The 22,777-nt window shown below is 38.2% G+C and overlaps 1 protein-coding gene across 8 annotated transcripts in view; it reads right to left on the reverse strand.

Moving 5' to 3' along the window:
- ZBTB40 (zinc finger and BTB domain containing 40) overlaps positions 1–22,777 on the reverse strand; it is an 83,887-nt gene that overhangs the window by 55,539 nt on the left and 5,571 nt on the right. For 4 of the 8 annotated variants that reach the window (XM_089899409.1, XM_089899406.1, XM_022551908.2 and 1 more), the window contains exons 2-3: positions 6,605–6,696; positions 2,272–2,413 (exon numbers count right to left, since the gene is read on the reverse strand). The exons of 1 other annotated variant lie outside the window; for it this stretch is intronic. The gene's annotated coding sequence lies outside the window, so the exon portion shown is untranslated. Of the gene's footprint in view, positions 1–2,271; positions 2,414–6,255; positions 6,542–6,604; positions 6,697–22,777 lie in introns of those variants that run through there. 3 more of the 8 variants (XM_089899395.1, XM_089899391.1, XM_022551909.2) reach the window with 3 other exon arrangements.

The following is a 22,777-nucleotide window of genomic DNA, read 5'->3' on the forward strand; positions in this document are numbered from 1 at the left end:
TTCTAATCAAAATCCCAGCAAGTTATTTTGTGGATACTGACAAACTGATTCTAAAGTTTATATGGAGAGGCAAAAGATCCAGAATAGCCAACTCAATATCAGGGTAGAGGAACGAAGTAGAAGACTGACACTACTCAACTTCAATACTTACCTACAAAGCTACTGTAACCAAAACCGTGTGGTACTGGTGAAAGAAGAGATAAATAGACCCACAAAAGTACAGTCAACTGATCTTTGATAATGGAGCAAAGACAGTATTTTCAACAAATGGTGCTGGAACAACTGAACATCTACATGTAGAAAAATGAATCTAGACACAGACCTCATAGCCTTCACAAATTTAGCTCAAATTGGATCACAGACTTAAATGTAAAAACACAACACTATAAAACCTCTAGAAAATACAAAGAAGAAAACCTAGGTGACCTTGGATATAGCAATGACTTTTTAGATACACCTCCAAAGGCATGATCCCTGAAAGAAATAATGGATAAGCTGGACTTCATTAAACTTAAAGAACTTCTGCTCTATGAATGATAATGTCAAGAGACTGAGAAGACAAGTCATAGACTGGGAGAAAATATTTGCAAGAGACATATCTGTTAAATGACTATTATCTAAAACATACAAGGAATTCTTGAAACTCAACAATAAGAAAACAACCTGATTAAAAAATGGACCAAAGACCTTAACAGACATCCCACCAAGGAAGAGATGCAGATAGCAAGTAAGCATATAAAAAGATGTTCAACGTCATATGTCATATGGGAATTACAAATAAAACCTATTAGAAATGACAAAACCCAAATCACTAACAACACCAAATGCAGGTGAGGATGTATAGCAACAGGAACTGCTATTCATTGCTGGTGAGAATGCAAAATGGTACAGCACTTTGTAAGACAGATTAGGAGTTTATTATAAAACTAAGCATATCCTTATCATATGATCCTGCAATTGTGCTCCTTGATATTTACCTAAAAAAACTGAAAACTTACGTCCACACAAAAACCTGCACGCAGATGTTTATAGCAGCTCTATTCGTGATTGCCAAAATGTCTTTCACCAGATAAATGGATAAACAAACTGTGGTACATCCAGACAATAGAATATTATTTAGTGCAAAAAGAAATGAGCTATCAAGCAATGGAAAGACATGGAGGACACTTAAGTGCATATTAGTAAGTGAAAGAATCCAATATAAAAAGTCTCTATATTATATGAATACAACCATATGACATTCTGGAAAAGGCAAAACGATGGAGATAGTCAAAAGATCAGTGGTTGCCAGTGGTTGGGAGTAAGGAGGGATGAATAGGTGAAACACGGAGGATCTTTAGGGCAGTGAAATTATTGTGTATAAAACTACAATGGTGAATTCATGTATCATATACATGTCAAATTCCAGAGAATGTATGAAACCAAAAGTGTACCCTAATGAAAACTATGGACTTTGGGTGACAATTACGTATCCACGTAGGTTCACTGATTGTAACAAATGTATCACTGTGTTGTGGGACAGTGGGTGAGGCTGTGTGGGGACAGGATTATATGGGAACTCTGCACTTTACTCTCAATTTTGCAGTGAACCTAAAACTGCTCTAAAGAATAAAGTTCATCTATTAAGAAATTTTTCCTTTTGGGAATGTAAATTTTCAGTACTAATCACCCCAAACCCTATCTATACTATGGTATAGATTGTAGAACATTCATGAATTCATATAATTTTTTTAAAGCTTACTCAAAGGGTAGCTTTGAGAACATCTAACCTTACTATTTGACTACAGCTTGTTTTAATATCTGTGTTATAAAAATGCATACTTTTTAAAGATAAACTGTGGCCTAGGAGCTAACTGACTTGTTGCTGAAATAGTAGTAGCAACAGGAGCAGGATTGGAATATCTCCCAGTTCTTGTGGAAAACAGAAAAAAAAGTTCTGTAAGATTTAAAACAGACAAAAGTAGGAGCTATCTTTAGAAAAAAAGGAGGTAAGTTTGAAAATTTGTAAATTAACTTATTTTAATATCTGAGAAAAAAATCAGAACAAGAATTCAATTTGCAAATAACACAAAACGACTAAACAGGCACTGATGTGGTTTTTCTAAAGAACAAATGATATCAGGAGAATATGATTTTCTTCCTAAGACAAGACATAGGCTCTATAGATTACAGTAAATCAAAAGACTTACCTGGACATAAATCTTTTCAAACAATCCTATTAATAAGAAACACATTATTGGGATTATATTTTTAGGACAAACTAAAACTTACTTAAAATGTTGCTTTGGGGTCATTTCTGGTCAGTCTTTCATCAGATTAAAAAATACGAAGAGCCACCAATGATCCAGAGGGAGGTACTTTGAGCATTAACTACAGGATTGTGGTCAGAGCTATTTCATATTTTTGTTGACAACTAAATTAGATAAGAAAATAATAGAATAACTGTAACAGAATAAGCAACTGAGCAAGGTTAAAAAAAACTGAACAAAACTATGTGGTTTACCAATATATAGATACTAAAAACATGGTTATAAACTTGAGCAGTAAAAGGAGAATGGGGATAGTTAAGGCAGAATAAATTCAAAGGTTACTTAATGAATGTAAACTGGTAAAGTTGAAAGTTGAAATTTTACTGAGATTAATAGGAATACTAATTAAAGGAAAGACTTTTGGCGAAATGGCACACTGAGCTGATGTAAATGGACCTTTTCCTCCCACTTCACACACAGAAACACTGGATAAAATGTAACAAAAATGCTTTAAAAATATATATTCAAGCTAGGGCTTCCCTGGTGGCACAGTGGTTAAGAAGAATCTGCCTGCCAATGCGAGGGACATGGGTTCGAGCCCTGGTCTGGGAAGATCCCACATGCTGTGGAGCAACTAAGCCCGTGCGCCACAACTACTAAGCCTGTGCTCTAGAGCCCGCGAGCCACAACTACTGAAGCCCACACGCCTAGAGCCTGTGCTCTGCAATGAGAGAAGCCACCGCAATGAGAAGCCTGAGCACGACAACGAAGAGTCACTCGCCACAACTAGAGAAAGCCCACAGGCAGCAACAAAGACCTAACACAGCCAAAAATAAATAAAATAAATTAAAAAAAAAAAAATATATATATATATAGTCAAGCAAAAAAAAAAAGGAAATCCCCAGGTACCTGAAATGGAAGTGACATCAAAATCAAAGCTGAAACAGTAAAGTGGGAGTTGAGACCATGATGGCCCAAAGGGGTTTCAAACTCTAATACAGGCCCTAGGCTTGGAGGAGAAAGCATTAATGCTCACATGGAGACTGGAAATATAGCTTCAGGCAGGTAGAAGGTGGGGGAGTTGGAACTGAGACCCTTGCACAAAGCACAGAGCCTCAAACAACTATCCGTCCTTTATATGCAGTCTGAAAAATCTCTGCTCACTGGCTCAGGGAAACAGAATAAAAGTTGCTAATTATCTGGGCCTTGAGTAGAAGAAATGGCACCCACAAGAAATCTAAAATGAAGGCCTATGACATACAGAGGTGAAGGATCCAAATTTATATATTATATCATATAAGAATCTTGGGCTGAGAAATTAACATAAAAATTGGTCTTTGACATGCAGGAGAAAAAAAACAGAATACTTTCAAAACCCAAGGCACAGAGACTCTCACAGGAAAAAAGAAAAACATAGAAAGAAATGAGCTCACTATTACAAACCATATGAGGAAGACCTGAATGTGAAAGGTAAATTTATAAAAGTTAACAGTAGAAAATGTCAGAGGGTATCTTTGAAGCAGGTGTTGGGAAACTTCTTAAACATTGCCCCAAAAGCTTAAAAAAAGAAAAGATGAATATGATTATACTGATATTAAAGGTTTCTGTCAAAGAACTCTATAGTCTATAGATATGATTAATAGACAATGGACAAATGGTAGAACCAGGAACCAGGAGATATTTATACAGTTTAAAGACAACATAAGAATAAGAATAAGAATAATAAGAATACATAAGAAATTCCTGGAAACCTTAGGGAAAAAACATCCAATGGGGAGAAAAATGGGCAAATGACGTAACAAGGCAATTCAGAAAAGGAGAAGCTCACTTAACTGGCTAACAAGTAAGAGTAGTTGTTACAATAGCAGTAAAAGCAGCTAACATTTATTATATATTCAGGAAGTGCTTATTATATTCAGGAATATGCTTTACATATATTAATTCATTTCATTCTCTTAACAACCTGATGATGCAGATGCTGTTATTATTCCCTTTTACTGATGGGGAGACTAAGGCCCAGAGAGGTTAAGTAATTTCTCTAAGGTCTTACAGTAACATGTGGTAGAACATAAATTTGAATCTAGAGTAAAACTGGTGGTATATAAATTCATATAGCTATTCTGGAAAAACACTCTGGTAATATTTAGTGAAATTTTCTGTGCATATATGCCTTGTGGTCCAAGAATCATATTTCTGAGTACATTTCCCAGAAAAGTTCTCACATAGGTTCATAAGGACACATGGCCAGAAAGATCACTGGGCCATTGTTTTTTGTAGCAGGGAAATGAGAGGTAATTTAGATGTCAGTCACAAAAAGAATTTAAGTAAATATGCAGAATGTATCCTATGGAATATAGTGCATTAGAAAGAAGCAACAACTGACTATTCAGACAGAAACAGATCTTAAATACCCAATTGAATGAAACAATAACAACCAGAATGAGATCTAGAGCATAATGCCATTTATGTAAGTTAAAAACACAAAAACAAAACAATGACTAACAGTAAGGTAAAGCTACATTGTAGCAAAAGACATTTTATCAAATACATTAGAGTAAGTGCTATAAAGGGGAGGGAAATAGGAGTAGGGGTAGGAGGTGAAGGAGGAAAAAAAATCAAACGAGAAGGGCCTTGCCAAGATAGATGCTAGAGTGTCTCAGATGAGGAGGATTCCTGTGCCACCCCCAAAAGGCAAACAGTAAAAACAAAAAGTCACATGAGGAAATGAATCACCACAACGGAAAGACATTAGATGCAAGAAAGAGCACAAATAGCATCTCCAAGAATTGAAAACCCTAAAAATTATAGAATACTATGAAAAAATGCTACAAATTAATTGTTTCGTTTTAATAAACAGGCAAAATGAAGGGAAGCCATAATGGAAGAAAAAGATAATATGAAAAAAGAATAGGCAGATGTGAAAAAGAACCAAAAGAACTTCTAGGAATAAAAGCTAAGTCACTGAAATTCATCTATCAGTGAATTAAACAGATTAGATACAGCTAAAGAGAAAATGAGTGATTAGGAAAAGAAGTCTGAGAAAATTACTCAGAAGGTAGCAGAGAGGTAAAAAACAAAACAAAACAAAAAAAACCCAAAAACAGAAATATGAAAGAGAGGTTAAAGGATATGGAAAACAGAATATGAAGGTTTCACATGCATCTGAATAGGTGTTCCGGATAGAGATAATGAAGAACATGTGGCAGAAGCAATTTGAAGATATAATATCTGAGAATGTTCTAGGATTAAAGTCAGACATGAGTCTTCAGAATAAAAACTCTGAAGTATCAACAACACTGAGAAAAAGAAATTGTAAGCAAACCAAAAGAAAAGATTATTACTTAATCAAAGAAGACAGTTTGACTGGTACAGACTTCTCGTTAATAACAATAGATATAAGAAAATGGAGTAACAGTTTTCAAATATTAAGCAAAATAACAATCAACCATGTATCTATATACAAGTTGAAACAAAATCACCTTCAAACAAAGATAAGAGGCTCAGAGACTGTCACTGAAAGAATTACTATAAGAAGCAAACTGAACCAGAAAGAAAGGATAGAATGTAAGAAAAAATAGCAAGTAGCAAGCAAAGAAACTGCTAAACGTACCCACTAGAAAAGTTAAAATCAGAAAAACTGATAATACCAAATGTTGATGAGGATGCAGAATGACTAGAACTTGCATACATTACTGCGGAAAGTGCAAAATGGTACAACTACTTTGAAGAACTGTGTGGAGGTTTCTTATAATAAAAGATTAACCATTGATACAAGCAACAACATGGATAAACCCTAAAACAGTATGTTAGGTCAAAGAAGCCGGGCACAAAAGAGTACATATACATGACTAAATCTACAGGAAAGAGACATACAGAAAAAACTAATCTACAGTGGTAGCAACCAGATACTGTAGTGGTTGTGGAGGTTGTGGGGTGGTGTGGGGGAAGGGAATTAAACAGGAGGAGACACAAGGAAACCTTCTCGGGGAATGGAAATGTTCTGTACCTTATTTTGGATGGTGGTTGAAGAGTAGATATTTGTCAAAACTCTTCAAATAGAATTCATTGAACTGTATGTTAATTATATCTTAATAAAAAAGAAATTAAGAAATGTGTTTTAAAATGCACTGGCTATTTTAAAATGGATATGGGAAGGGGAGGTTAAAAACAAAGTAGAATAATGACAACCATAGTAGCTACCACTTATTTAATGCTTACTATGTGCCAGGGACTGTTCTAAATGCTTTGCATCTATTAACTCATTTAATCTTTTCAACAACCCTGTGAAGTAGGTACTCTTATCATCCCCATTTTACATATAAGAAAATGTGGCACAGAGAGGTTATACAACTTACCTAAGGTCACACAACTAGTGTGTGGCAGACCTGGGCTCCAAATTCAGGCAGTCTGGCTCTGAGGTCTATATTCTTAAAAATCCACTGCCTCTCTGAAATTAAAAATCAACAAGAACATGGAAGATGAGAGAAGGAGAACTAGAGTTAGGATGTTCTAAGAGTCAAGGGGATGACAAAAATAATGATTAACTTTAGCTTTTAGCCTAAGTAAAGTATGTATGTTAACAGGTAAGGATATAAGGGAACAGAAACTGAACAAATATTTGCAAACAAGAGGTATAAAAGGGAATTAAGAAAATGTGATTAATACAATAGCAAGTGGAAAAGGGGGAAAAGAAAGGCAAAGAAGGTAAAGGCAAAGGTAAATAGAAAAAAACTTAAGACGGTAGAAATAAGTCCAAATGTATTAGTAATCACAATAAAGAAGCAGATTAAACGTTCCTGCTAAATGGCAGAGATTCTCTGATTGGATTCTTAAAAAAAACAGCCATATGCTACTTATAAGAGAATTAATGTGTAGGTGTGTTTATATTAAAAACAGTGCCTAGCACGTAGTAAATACTATATGTGTTATCTGTATTATTATTACCAAGAAAGACTGAATTTTCCTCATTAAATAGTTTTGAAACTAGCCATCTGACATGACAGCTAAAGTACCTACCTGTAAATAAACAGTTAAACTATATAATCTTTGTAGACCACTTTCAGGTACAGAATACTGTTATTAAATCTAATATATAACCATGAGGGATACATTAGTGACTTGGGGGCTACTGAAATGTACTATAGAGGCTAAACTACACTTTGTTGATCGCACAACTAAAATGTAAAAGCCTCTAACATATATTTTACTATTTCCCCCTAACTCCCTTTGCAAGGAAGTTAAATGGAGGGGAGAGAATATAGCGCTAAATATAATGTCACAAAAGCATGCTTTTCAGAGTTAAGAAACTATAGTGGAACACAGCATGTTGGAATCTTTAAGTCCTGTAGATTCCTGTATAGAGGCAACCTAAATTATGTTATTAAGCACTTAACTGAAATCACTAGCCTTGGGAAAATTGTCAAAGGTCCCAAGGGAAGAACATTTAAGCAACAAAAGAGCACCAGAAGGATGCATGTTCCTCAAAGCAACAATATTAAAGCCTCAAGAAAAGACTATACTGATATAGAATAGATACTTAGAAAGAAAAAACTTAATTGGCTGAACCTAGTGCTGCATAATGACCCAAAACACAAATGGGAATTCAACACAAAGTGGAAACTAGGCCAGCTTTCTAAAAGAAGCACAAAGATTTTATTTATTTAAATTTTTATTTTGTCTCCTTCCAAAAAGAATCTGAAAGTTTGAGGATTCTTTAAGCTACAAACAAACAACAGTTACACACAGGGGGAAAAAAAACCCCCCAAAAACCAGAAAAAGCACAAGTGAGAACTTCAGTCAGAGCTGGTAAGAAACATGGAATCCCTTTGATGAACAAGAAGGAAAGTAACACTAAAGACTTACAGTCTCTTATATACATCAGTTAATTAAATAAAGTAGATGTTCTGAAATCCACAACTGCTGGCAATGTCCTCAGCAAGACACTCAAACAAAAAACTTTGCTGCCACTGATGAAGGGTAAGAGACTCTTTTCTGGGCCTCAGGAACTGGACCTGCCATTCCCCAATTTACTGTACTTATTTCCCCATAAGTCTTCAGCCAGCAATACACATATGTCAACTAACAACTATTTATGGGTCAATTGCCTACCAATTACTCAGCCCACTGCTAGGTGCTGTGTGGGAGCCAAGTGAAATATAAAACAAGGTCCTTGTTCACAGAGAGCTTGTAATAAAGTTGATTCAACTTATTTCAACTGGAATGACTGAAAACAGAAGTCTTAAAAGGACTCAAGAGACAAGAAGAGGGAAAGGAAGAAGAGAGAAGGGAAAAAAACAGATTGATCCCAGTGAGTGGAAAGGAAAAGGGTAGGACTGGAGTTGGTAAATGCAAGTTAGGTACAATTTCAACAGGTAAGGGTGAAGAGGGAGAGTGCTCTGGAATCATGTATGTGCACAGGCAGTTAGCACTGGACCCATTGGAAAGGCATTGGAAAGCCCTCCAGTAAGTTGTTGCCATCATTATTATGGACACTGGGCTGGCTAGGGTGGGTCTCCAAAAATACCCACTTAAGAGGAAATGTGGAACACTAGGCTGCCTAGGTTAGGGAGGCCAGAAAATGAGCAGAGGAACTTAACCTGCTTTGAGGGAGGAGTTTCTGAAATACAGCACAATTAAAGCAGAGCTATTCCAGTGACAGATGGCATGGTCTAATACGGAAAAGTGACTAGCAATGGGAAGGAAGAACAAGCAACCTATATATATTGTCTAATAATAAATAAAGCTCCATAGGAGCAGAAGTTGGACACACATCTGCCTAGATTTCTATATCCCAATACCCAAGAAAGAAAAGCCATCCTAATACTTGATCAAGGGTCCTCCATTCCAGTTCTCCTAACAATTCTGCACTATCCTTTGGGCACATCTATCTCATAGTCTGAGACATCTCTCATATGGCCTGGCTCAATGCAACCTTATCTGCTTAAAGTTTGTTTTGTTTTTACTGTTGCTATTGATAATCCCTATCTCCAGAATATAATTTTTACTTCTGTCTTGATTTCTGGATTCTGCTGGAACCAGAGAGCTGGAAGGGACCTTGGAGAGCCCTATTCATTGCTTTCAGCAAACAGAAGTTCATTACTTTATCTATCACGTACTCTTGTCCAATGACCAAATGACCTTAGTCCAATCCCTCCCCTTTTTAACAGAGGAAACAGGTCCTGAGAGGCTGAGTTGCTCTTTGATCCGAGTCAGCTTTAACCCCATGGCTATTTAGTATCTCACAAACAACCAGAATCAGGTGAAATAACAGGCACTCTCAACATAATTAGAGCAAAGATCACACACTCAGAGACAAGAAATGGGGCATCTGCTACACACAAAAAGATGATTTAAAATGTAACGTATCTAAGGAATCAGCTAAGTTAAAAGAGAACCACTAGCATTATTTCTGAGAATGCAAGGAGGATTGGTGAGGTTAGAAAAGGGTGACCGTAGCTTTTAGCAGGCCCACATTGCTCAAGTTCAAAAGCAGTTGTCATTTGGTTTCTTCTCTTACACTGCCGGCCTGAAAGGCAGCAATATATAGTGTAAGGGATGGAGGTTTTTGTATTTGATACTCCTGGGTTCATGGTAGTACCTTTTTATATGTATTGTCATTGTTGTTTCTAACATTATTGTCATCACTATCATCATCACTCCATCCCAAATACTAGTCTACTACCGTTCCAATCTTTGAGATTTGTAGCAATACCTGAACGGCCTGTGTGCTTTCCTAAGGTACATTCTGGTCATTGGGAAATCCAGGTAGCCAGAACAGCTCTGAAGAATTTCAGTACTGAAGATTCTAAAAGCAGCTGAGTTGGCCTAAGAGTCACCTTTGGGGATTCGGGAGGCTGTCTACCGAACTCTACGGTACATATCAAGTAGGGATAATACCTTGCTATATTCTGGGATTTACACCTCATCCTTCCATTTACCTTTACCTTTGTTTTACAGATGAAGACTAAGGATCAGGGATGTTAAATGGCTTGTTAAGGGCCACAGAGCTAACAAGGGGCATAACTGAGCCCATGTCTCAATTCTCAAGCCATAGTTCTTTTCTCTATAATATGAAGGCCTCACTGGAGTCCAAGACTTAGCTACCACTTCTGCAGATTATTCTCCCTTCCAAGGGCTCAGTAGCCACTAAAAAGTATAGCTGTCAACTCTTGGTTACTTAACGTACACTTACAGTCTCACCCTGAGGGGAACTGTTTAGTGACCCAACCACATCCACTGACCCATCGACTCAGGAGACTGTACTTTTCTCAATTACCAATTCATGTCTCGTGAACAGAGTTAGCCGTAATGGTATCCTGCTCTCTCTTTTCATATTCTATCAAGGATATTATTTATCAAATAATCACAAATAAGAGCTACTAATAAGCACATTTTACATGTTACCCCCTTTAATACTAATAACCCAGCAAGATAGTTAAACCCAATTTATAATTAAGTCCCAATAGTGGAGAGGTTAAGGAACAGGCCCAAGATCACATACAAAATCCAGTCTGAGCCTTTTAAAGCTCATGCCCTTCTACCCACTAGAACAGTTTCTCGTACTTTAGTGTGCGTAAAAATCACCTGGGGATCTTGTCAAAGAAAAGATTCTGATCCAGAAGGTCTGCAGTGGGATCTGAATTCTGCATTTCTAATAAGCTCTGGGTTGACTCAGATGTTGATAGTCCAAGGAATCCTCTCTGAATAGCAAAGCACTATACAACATTGCCTGTTCTCAAATCACATTTTTTCACATCTAATTATTATCAAATATGTTTCAAGCAACCCTTCACCTCTAAAAAGTTCCAAGTCATCCTCAAAACCTTCCCTTTTGCACCTGCCCTTGCTCCAGTCAGAACAGCTTTAAGAATAAAACCTACAAAATACGGAGGATTCTAATAACCAGGCCTTAGGGTGAATAGCTCTGTGGCCTGGCACCAACCAAAACTCCTTTAGAATGCATTCCAGCAACCCGGACTTCCAGGGCTAGACAAGCTTCCCTGGCTGCTGCCAAAGTAAATGGAGGTCAAACTGTTCCTGATCTAGAGTAAACTGGTCACCTGAACCTGGTTAAGCCTTGGCAGGTTCTAGGATGGTACAGCCAATCAATAAATGTATGCTGAACTGGACACAGTGGAGAGATCTGGGCTCATGGCACCATATATGACCTACTGTGACATTTCCATTCTAACTACTATGCCCATCTGTCTTCTCCCACAGAGAACAGGACAACTCTGCTTGTCTTCCATAGCCTTCCATACCCAGATCTGCTAAAAGCCATATCGAACAGTATTTCAAGGTCTATATTCTCTTTTGTGGTATAAAGTCTAAAGATTAAGGCTTAATATTATGTGCTGCCTTGACAGCTGGTAAAATCAAGAAGGCCTCAAATGTCCTAACCACAAATTCCAGTACCCATTCTGCTCCCGTGGACACGGTCCCCTAGCGAAACAATCCTCCTTATCAGAGGGGCCAGGCACTGTTCCTGTTTATTCCTGGGTAGTGGGTTTCAGTTCCCTGCCAGCCCCCAAAATTATTCAAACAAGCCAATCACATCCTCTGGCATAAACCAGAAAGCACCCACCTTCTTGATACTACAAGCCTGCCTCCCACAGCCCCTGGCTGTTAACTCTGCTCCTGAGTACACCCTCTGTGTCCTCCTCTGGGGCTGTGAGTATAAACTGCTTTCAGTCTCATCTGCCAGTGTCCAGTGTTGTGTGCTTAGCCATCCCCACAACCCTAGGGTAGGAATCCCTCCCTCATCAACGAGGTGAAGAGGAGGTGATTAAAACATCGTTTTTTGCCCAATCCACTGATCTCTGCTCTTTTTCCTATCCTTGAATCTCCTGAATGCCTTTGGCAAGGTCATTAACTACTACTCTTTGATGGTAATGATGTCCAGCATTTGTTCTAAGCTCTGTCCATACATTTTCCCACTTAATTCCCCAAACATCCCTATGAGGTAGACGCCATTATTATCCCTAATACACAGATGAGGAAACTAATGTCCAACAAGGTTATGCAACTTGCCCAAGACCATACAGGTATTAAGTTAGAGCAAAGCTCAAATGCAGATCTACCTGGCTCCCTGTTCTTAATTACTACCTTAGTCTTGAGAGGATTTCGGGGCTCAGTGCTATCATTCCTCAACTCCTCTCACAGACAGAGATGTGCGGCTAGATGCCCTGACAGGATCACCTGCATTTGAGATGCCATGTCTTTTGCTGGTCTCTGCTAAAAGATGGATGGAAATGTGTGCTATTGGAACAGGCCAGCTGGCTTGCCAGGAAGAGACTGGCAAGAGAGTTCCCTCAACGGCTTGAACTTAATTTACCAAAGGTCTAGTTTGGTTATCAACCTCATAGATACAAACACCCTATCCTGTAAAAGTCTCAAAATTAATCAGACTTGGGGAGTTTGGATAGTACTGTCTAAACTTATTGTTTAAGAGAAGAAATATAAATCAGAAAGTCAATTTATTAGTTCATTTATTAGTGAAATGTGCCTACTCTCTGCAGTCATCTGTGAAAAAATTCCAGCAGCAAGGTCAAGTATGATCAGAAAGCCTTTTAGGAATCACAGAAGAGACTACATCTCTCAACATTCAGTGGTGGCCTGGTGCATCTGTCTTTGACACTGCACAGTGCTGATGGGAGTGTAAACTGGTAAAAAATCATTCAGGGAAGTAATCTAGTAAGTAATCTGCTCATGTAGAGCTATAAAAAATGTCCTTGGAGAGGGACATGAGAATTTGGGGGGATTGAGGAGGATATACTTTACGTGCACTGTTTGAATGTTTTACCAGGATGTGTTTTACAGAATGTATCTGTAATATATATCAGTTGTATAATTACAAATTAAAAAAAGAATGAGAATCCCATGATATTAGAAGAAAAAAATTGTTAATGTTTATTCCTTTAGACCCACTTCTAAGTATCTATCTATAAAGAGATAATAATTAGAGATATAATAAAATATTTATGCACACTGTATTCAGAGCAATAGATTTAATGGTAAAAAACTGGAAACTTAGATGTATAATATGAGATTTTTAAAGTAAACATGGTATACGGACATATTATAGAATATCATGTAGCCATTAAAAATCAGGCTCCCTATATGGTACCTACAGCACAAATAACCAAAGGAAAAAAAAAAAAATTGGACTTCATCAAACTTAAAAACTTCTGTGTAGGGCTTCCCTGGTGGCGTAGTGGTTGAGAGTCCGCCTGCCAATGCAGGGGACACGGGTTCGTGCCCCGGTCCGGGAGGATCCCACGTGCCGCGGAGCGGCTCCTGAAAAACTTCTGTGTATCAAGGGACACTATCATGAAAGTAAAAAGACAATCCACAAAATGGGTACAAATATTCACAAATCATGTATCTGATAAGGGTCTGGTATCCAGAATATATAAACACAGTGTATCAGAATATAAGGTATTCAGAACTCTTACAACTCAACAATAAAAGGACAAATATGCCCATTTTAAAATGGGCAAAGGATCTGCACAGATATCTCTCCAAAAAGATATAAAAAATGGCAAATAAGCACATGAAAAATGCTCAACATCAGTAGTCACTGGGGAAATGCAGATCAAAACCACAATGAGATTTCACTCCACACCTACTAGGATGCTATAATAAAACAAACAAACAAACAAAAAATACAAGCATTGCTGAGGATGTGGAGAAACTGGAAATCCTATACGTCGCTGGTGGGAATGTAAAATGGTAGCCCCACTGTGAAAAATAGTTTGTCAGTTCCTCAAAAAGTTAAATACAGACCCAGCAATTCCCCTCCTAGGTATATACCCGAGAGAAATGAAAACATATGTCTACACAAAAACTTGTACACTAATGTTCACTGCAGCATTATACATAACAGCCAAAAAGTGGAAACAACTCAAGCAGCCATCAACTGATAAATGGACAAATAAAATTGTGTTTATCCATACAATGGAATATTATTCAGTCATAAAAAGGAATGGAATAATGATAGTGCTACAAACACGGGTACACCTTGAAAACATGCTAAGTTGAAGCCAGACACAAAAGGCCACATAGGGTATGATCCCCTTTATATAAAATGTCTAGAATAGGCAAATCCATAGAGACAGAAAGATTAGTGATTGCTAGAGGTTGGGAGGAGGACTGGGGAGTGAATGCTAATGAGTATGGGGTATTTTTTTGGAGTGATGAAAATGATCTAGAATTAGAAAGTGGTGATAGTCACACAGACTTTGAATTGTACACTTTAAAACAGTAAATTGTATAGTATGTGAATTATATCTAAATAAAAAATTTTTAATTAGGCTCTTGAAGATTTTTAATAATGTGGTGAAATGCTCTCAACATACTAAAAGGAAAAAAAAACAGGATGCAACTGTATATATAATTCCAACTTGGTTTAAAAATATATGTACATGCATATATACATTTGCATTGAAAAAGACAGAAAATATATTAAAATGCTAATAGCGGTTATCCCTAGGTAGTATCACTATGGGGGACTTATTTTCTTCTTCATATATTTCAAATTTTTTCTACAGTAAACATGCATTATTTTTATAACCTGCAAATTAAAAAACCCAGGTAGGTTTGTCTGGCTTCAAAGCTAGTGTCATTTCCAACATACTATACACTCATAAGACATTTATTTAGCTCCTACCATGTACCAAGCAAAGTTAAATAAGATATAATCTCTGCCCACAAGGAATTTACATAACTCTAGGGTGGGGTCTGAACCCAAGTCCATGGACTGGGAAGGGGAAGAAGCATCTATAATGCTCTTTAAATTACTGGACACACAGTGTTATTCAACTGCACACTTTCTGGGAGACAGGTCATGAGCAGCAGTGTAGCTCAGTGGTTAAAGGCCGGAGCTAGAGCCAGACTACCTGAGTGTGAAGCTTGAATGCCCAATCACAAAGTGTGACCTTGGAAAAAATCGCCTAAACTCCATGGGGCATAGTTTCCTCATCTACAAAATAGGGGTAATAATAGTACCTCTCTCACTGGGTTGTTGGAAGATTAAATGAATTAACACAGCTAAAGCACCAGCATTATATGCTGGGGACACAGCAAGTGCTCAATAAACTGATTATCTGCTAGCTGCCAGCATCAGCGTCATCGTCATCATGATCATCACTACCACCACCTCACCACCATATTCTCAAGGAGGTAGAGACAGGAGATTAAGGACCACTAGAAAGGTTGTTTTTCACGTCTCAAAACTGGCAGCTAGCATCTGATTCTTGATAAGCCTATAATAAACTATTACATTCAACTAATTTCTTTTTCCAGATTCTCTCAATCTCTAACGAAACTCTTCTTTTGAGGTGTTCAAAACAATGAGGCAAAACATCAAACTGTTTGACATAACAAACTGCTTGTGTCCTCTTATCTTTTGTCTAATTCATAGAAACAAGCACTTTTTCAAGGCTATTATAATGGAAGGAGGCTTTGAGAGACTTATCTGCCTTTCCCCTGCCTTTCCGGGCCATGCTGCTCTGATCCAGTAGTTCATCAACGATGACTCTTCACAGGCCAAACTGCAAAATCTCCTGAGCAACATATTCATCTAATGAGTGGCTGGGAATTGTGACTGCATTACACCTAATGCCGACTCTTCCATCCTGCAGTCAAGACTCTCAACAAGCAATCATCACTTCAGTGCTTTCACATTCAACCTCTTAGGTGTTACAAAAGACCCTTGGCTTCATCACTGACACTCTTGTCCTGACCTGAAAATGTGGATGAGTTCTGCGTTTTCACCAATCTGATTATGATAATACACTTTTCTTCAGGGGGGAATAAATCTCAACCACACAGTAGCAAATTCCAAAATCAAAGATACCCATCTAATGTAAAAGTAAAGAGCTCAAGCAACTGAAGAATACCAAAACAGGCCTTGTGACTCCGGAGGCTGTGTGTTTAACAGTAAAGGTTTAGGGCACAGGCTGTAGAGACAGCTCGCCCGCGGGTGAATCACAGCTCTGCCTCTCTTACCAGCTATACAACTTGAGGCAAGTTGCTTAACTCTCTGGGCCTCAGTTTCCTAATATGTAAAATGGGGATAATATTAGTTTTATCTCATGGGGTAGCTGTAAGCATTAATAAGCCTGTTAGTCAATGCACATGAAGGGCATTTCCTATAACATTGTAAATATTCATTAAATGTTAAAAGGAAGCATAAAAATACACCTGCCAAAATATTTGTTTTTACAGTTTTGGGCTGTGTGATCAGTTCACAGATATACTGTTTTTCGTTTTTTAAAATATTTATTTATTTATGGCTGTGTTGGGTCTTCGTTGCTGCACATAGGCTTTCTCTAGTTGCAGCGAGCGGGGACTACTTTTTGTTGCGGTGCGCAGGCTTCTCATTGCAGCGGCTTCTCATTGTGGAGTACGGGCTCTAGGTGCGTGGCCTTCAGTAGTTGTGGCACACGGGCTCGCGGGCTCTAGAGCACAGGCTCAGTAGTTGTGGCACACAGGCTTAGCTGCTCTGCAGCATGTGGGATCTTCCTGGATCAGGGATCGAACCCGTGTTCCCTGCATTGGCAGGTGGATTCTTAACCACTGACCACCAGGGAAGTCCGATATACTTGTTTTTAATCACTCTGCCTCATCACTTATATAAGTTACATATATATCTTCTATATACTGTATGTCAAATATAATTTTTTAAAAGAATTTATAGACAATCACATTGTCACAGCTGAGTCAAGCTAGGAAAGGGAGAGGGTTAGGCCTCTCGTAACAGCATGCTGGACTATATAATCTGAGAGATTTCACACAAAGCCTTTAACTCACTGAAAATTAATAGGAGATACAAAAAACTTTTGAAATCACCTGCTCCAATTCCCTCATTTGTAGATGAAGAAACTGAGGCCCTGAGAAGTGTTTTAAGATCTTCCAGTTCACTAATAACAGAAATCAGACTCTTCTGTTAACTATGACTCAGATATATATTTTTTAAGTGGAAAGCAATGAGGAAGACATTATGGCAAGGGGGAAAAGAAAGACATAGTTTGGAAGAGTTAAGGTAGCAACCTAACAATGGGAGCTAACATTTTATGAAGATTTATTATATCCCCGACACTGTGACAAGCATTTTACATGGGTGCTCTTATATAATTTTTGCAAAACCTGGGAGGTAGTTACTATTATTAACTCCACTTTAACTGAGGAAGTGGAGACCTAGAGAGATTAAATGACTTGCCCCAAATCATAAAGCCAGTGAGCAGTAGAGTCAGTAAATGAACCCATGCTGTCTGACTCTGGAGCCGGACTTTTACCACTGGATATTGCCCAAGCTTAAGAATTTAAAAAGCAGTGAAGCACTTGATCCTTGAGTCTTTCTCCTACTTTCTTGGTAACTTCTCTGTTCAGAGGCAGTGCAAAGATACACAGTAAATGAAGTAGTTTTAAAGGAAGAACAGATGACCTTGATTTAGAGCCTACTTATTCCCCACTATATGAGGCACCATACACACATTACTCTGGCCCCCTGACTTGTCCAAGGCCATACAGCTGGTAATAGTGCCACTGGGGGATGTGGAGCCCATGCCATCCCAGCAAACCTCCAAGACCCATTTCCCAGCCTAGTCAGTGGACAGTGTATGCTTGTCTGTCCAGCAGATCTTTACTGAGCTCAGCCAAATGGCCTTAACTGGCTTGGAACTACACAGAGAAGAAATCAGCATACTCCCTGCTCTCAAGGAGTTTATGGCACAGCTGGGAAGAAGAGACCACTTTCAGCTTAAAATCCCTCTTTTCTTCTACATTGTAGTTAAGCAGCAGAAGCACTGAAGAGTCTATGGAGCCCCAACTTCCTGTGAGACTGTCCTATTACCCTACTCAGATCACCCAGCCTTCAGGACACTTCTGTGTATATTTCATACATGAACTCCATTCTCCTCTCCCCTTAGTACTGTAAGCTTTTTCTCTTGCCTTTGAAGAAGTGGGAATTATTTTCATCTCTATCTTTCTCCCATCCATCACCAGGGATTATGACAAGAGGGTTAACTTAAGGAACTAACATCCAAAAAAAAAAAGCAAAAGAGGATAACTTCTCTATTGTCTAACGTTTGGAAAGAGCCTATGGGGCTCCATAGTATTTGCTCAAAAATGTTCAAAGAAATACATGGAAATCTTCATTTTCTGCTGCCCAGGAAAAAAAAAATCTGGAACTCTAGGGGCCAATTATTCTGCTGTCTTGGACTTTGACCTTAGAAAGTCTCCCTCTGGTTTAAATCTGACTGGAACTGAGGGCAGTTGACAGCAGAGTACCAGCTATAAGAGCAGCTTGTGTCTAGGTGGTCAAATTTAATGACTGCCAGGGCTTCTGAGCATCATTCAGAAGTTATAGTACCGTACTAAACCTACGGGCTAAATGAATAAGAGCAGCAAGTTCCACTGTTGTTTGAATTTATAAGTTCTTACTACGTTCCCAACATCATGTTAGGAGCTGGGTACTCAAAACAGTGACAGGCCTTTAAAAATGAACTAAGATCAGATTGCACTAACAAAACTCTAAGATCAAGAGAAGGCAGAGCAAAAGCAGGGAACATAAGAGAAGCAATAAAGAGGGAGAGAGAGGAGGGCTTACTGTTTGCAAACAGTAGAAGTGAGGGAAATATTTGTGACGTGAATTAGAAGGGAAGACTAATACAATACTACTACCAGTTACAGTTTAGAAGAGTAGCTCTTGACCATCTCCCTTGCTTCTGCTTTTCCCTGGCCAGCTGGAGTTTAATATTTTAAAAACAATCTTAATAAGGAGCTAAAAAGAGTTGGGTTCTACACCTGACTTTAGCTCTGTAACCTTGAGTTACTTAATCTTTCAAAACCTGTTTTCTCAAGTGCAAAATGAGTGAACATGTATATGGGAGCTCATAATGCTATGCTCATTTTTATGTTTGAAATTTCCATAACAATTTCTAAATGAGGATAATAGTATCTATTGCTTAGTTGCTGTGAGGATTACAAGAAATTGTGTAAAACAGTACAGTGTGTGGCACTTTTTAGGTGTTCATTAAATGCTAACTATTATTATCAACATGGTATTTTTTAAGTTCTGGGATGGGGATAAGGAGGAGAGCAAAATGCTATGAATCAGTGAATTAAGGCTACACACTGCAGACTGAGGAACAACTGTGCAAGGAAAACCTTCCCAAATATACTCTTATAGGCTTCTCACTCTTTTATTCACTTTTTCCCCTTATTGCTTTATTCATTCCATTCAACAAATATGTACTGACTGCCTACAGTATGCAGGACACAGAGCTAGGTATTGAGAATGGGAAAGAGAGGAAGACAGACAACAATATAATGGGATGGGCTTTTGGAGGAGGGTATCTATGAACAAACAGAAACGATATGCAAAAATTTTTGAGTACGTGGGTGTATATAACTTCTCTGAGAAGTTCTGGAGGGATTCTTAAAGGAATTATTTATTTTTTTAAAAAGTTAAGAATGAAAGTCTAATAAACTGAGCAAGAAGCAAACAAACTTTATATAAGGAAAAACATAAAATACTCTTGAAAAATCACAAAAGTAGCCTTGAGCAAATGGAAAGACAGACCATGATCTTGGATAGAAATATTCAACATCATAAAGATGTCAGTTCTCCCTAAGCTAATTTATAAATTTAGCATAATCTCAATAAAAATACCATCAAGTTGCTTCATCCGAAAATTAGACAAATTTATTACAAAGCTCATATGGCAGAATAAACAAGCAAAACAGCGAGGAAAACTCTGAAAAGGAGCAATATGAAAAAACTAGCCCCGCCAGACAGTAAAACAAATTACAAAGCCTCTAAAATTAAGATAGTTTTGTAATGGCATATGAATTGACAATCAATGGAACAAAACAGAAAATCCAGTAGGAAACCCAAATGCACATAAGAGTTTAGTATCTGCTAAAGACAGCATCTCAAATCAGTGGAGAAAAGATAAGAGCTTTTAATAAGTAGTGCTGGGACACCTGGCTGGCCATTCATTGGAAAAAAAGATAAAATTGGATCCTTCCTCAAACCAAATGCCAAGATAAATTCCAAATGGATCTGAGTCTTAGATACTAAAAAAAAAGAAAAAAAAAGTGAAACCATATATGTACTAGAAGAAAACATTAATGAATTCCTCATAAATTGAGAGTGGCGCAAACTTCCTAACTCTGACTCAAAATCTAAAGTAATACACTGAAAGACTGATCATTATGACTATGTAAAGATGTAAAACTTTTGTATAGCAATAACACTACATATGTAAAGTCAGGCACGTGACAAACTGGAAAAAATATTTTTGTAACTTATACCACAGACATTGGGCAGATATTCTGTAACTCATAAAAGGAGAAAACAAAATTAAACTATACTGAAATATTATTTCTTACCTAACAGACTGACAAAACTCCAAAACTCTGGCAGTAAGACTCAAGAGAAACAGAAAAGAAGGGTCAGGCATGAAATAAAAACTTCTATGAATATACCTTGCTGTATAGTTTTGATTTTGGAACCATGTAAATGGTTTTCATAGTTAAAAAAACAAAATTAGATTTTTTAAATCAATTATTAAGTTTTAAAACAAATGGGTCTGTTTATCAAGTTGGTGGCATACCACATAGAGAAAATAATTACATGAAGTGACTTCAGGACATACAACTCAAATAGCATATATTCTAAGGACAAAAGGAACCACACAGAAAACTAAAACAACATTCAGTAATCTAATGGTCAGGACAGACAGCAGCATTGCTACTTGCCTGGTTAATAACATGGCCAGGGAAATCCAGAGAGAAGGAACAGCCCGAAAGCCCCAGAGCATGGCCCACAGTCCAGGAAGGGTGAAGTTCCAAGTTGCCCATTGAGTGTTAATGACTGATGCTCAAGTAGAAGGGTAAGAGGGGAGTGGAGAAAGCGCTAAGAGTTGAGGCTTGAGGTGGGCACAGCCAGGGCTTGAGGGCAGCCCAAGCCATGCCAAGGAACCACACAGAGGGCAGGCAAGCCATCTTGGAGTTTTAGCCTGGAGAGTAACGTGTTCCAATCTGTGCTTTATAAAGATCACTGGCAACAGTGTACAAAATAGATTGGATCGGAACAAAGGTGGAAAGCTGGCTGGCCAGCTACAGACTGCTGCCACAGTAATCCAAGACAAGAGATTACAGCCGCTTTAGCCAAAAGAGAAAGGGGACATCAGCAGGCTTGCAGTCTAAAAAATGTGTGCCATTTGTGGGTGGGGAGTGGAAAGGGGTGGAGAGTTGAGAGAAGGGGAAGAACACTGGATGACTCCCGGGTTTCTGCCTCTGGCAGCTCCGTGGTGCCATCCACTGAGACCAGGAACCCAAGAGAAGTACCACATGGAAGAAAACTGCTAAGTTCACTGCTGCCAGAGCCCCTCGTGGGGGCAGGGAGCTAAGGGAGTCAAGAAGGAAGACCCAACTGTCAGGCCACAGTCCTAGAAAGCTGAGAAACAGATGAAACTGCGGAGTTAGATTACCTCTTGTAAAATTTTCTCAAAGTCAGAAATAGAATCATATACTGTTCATTTTTGTTTTTTATATTAAAAAAATAAGTCAAGTAACCAGTATTTGGAGCCTCAAAAGCTATTATTCACACTTATAATCCTTTGTTTCTAACCTCCCTCAACCTAGTTGGGCCCTTTCCTTCATGAAATATGCCCTATTGTATGTCCCAGAACCAGATTCTAGAGCTTATAGCGGAAGTCACTCATGCAAACACCTTCAGGGGTCAGACAGATGTAAAATGTCTCATGTTTAAATGTAAGCAACTAATTGGTAAACACAACACGGGCCAAACTCTGGCCTAAGCCATTTTCTATTGAGGTCCCATTTTCACAAAATATTCTAACATAAAGATTTAAAAGATACTTCCTTCCTTTTTTTTTTTCCCTTTCGGGCACTAATAAAACCAGAAATTACATCACGAAGTGACTTTTTCAGAGGTTCTAATATTAGACAAGTTCTGAGATAAGTTTGGTTTCAAAATAGCAGCTCTACTGTCACAGATACAGAGGGTCTCCAGGACAAATGCAGGGGAAGCATCCTTGCCTCCTGTCTCTGCTTCCTTGAATCTATCCCTCTCCTCCTCTCTCCCTTTTAACTCTACTTTCCTAACCCTGAGGAACTGACTCCACCTGCAAAAAGATGATGCCTAGAGCCAAAGTACTGGGCTTCTACTACTCTTCCTTTCACCTGTCAGAAGAAACAAATACGTTCATCTGCTAAACAGGTTGTCGAGACAACACGTCCCCATTTCACCAGTCTCATGTAAAATAATGACAATGATCTCTAAGGTATCCCTGAAGCACCTCATTGGGTGAATGCCTATATTATACACAAACATTCAACTATGTTTGACCAGTTTAGACAGGAAACAAAGCAAGAAAAGACACTTTTACGTCTTTGAGGTCAAGGTCCCAGAACAATAGAAAGCACTAGTTTTAGGGGGATTCTCCTCACTGTTTCGGTTCAGTGGTGTTACATGTTCATTGTTGGCTCAGTACCTT

This window comes from Delphinapterus leucas, chromosome 1 (assembly GCF_059928025.1).
Source record: "Delphinapterus leucas isolate spDelLeu-1000000601 "Yukka" chromosome 1, BTC_Dleu_Yukka2, whole genome shotgun sequence".
In the NCBI taxonomy this organism is placed as follows: Eukaryota; Metazoa; Chordata; class Mammalia; order Artiodactyla; family Monodontidae; genus Delphinapterus; species Delphinapterus leucas.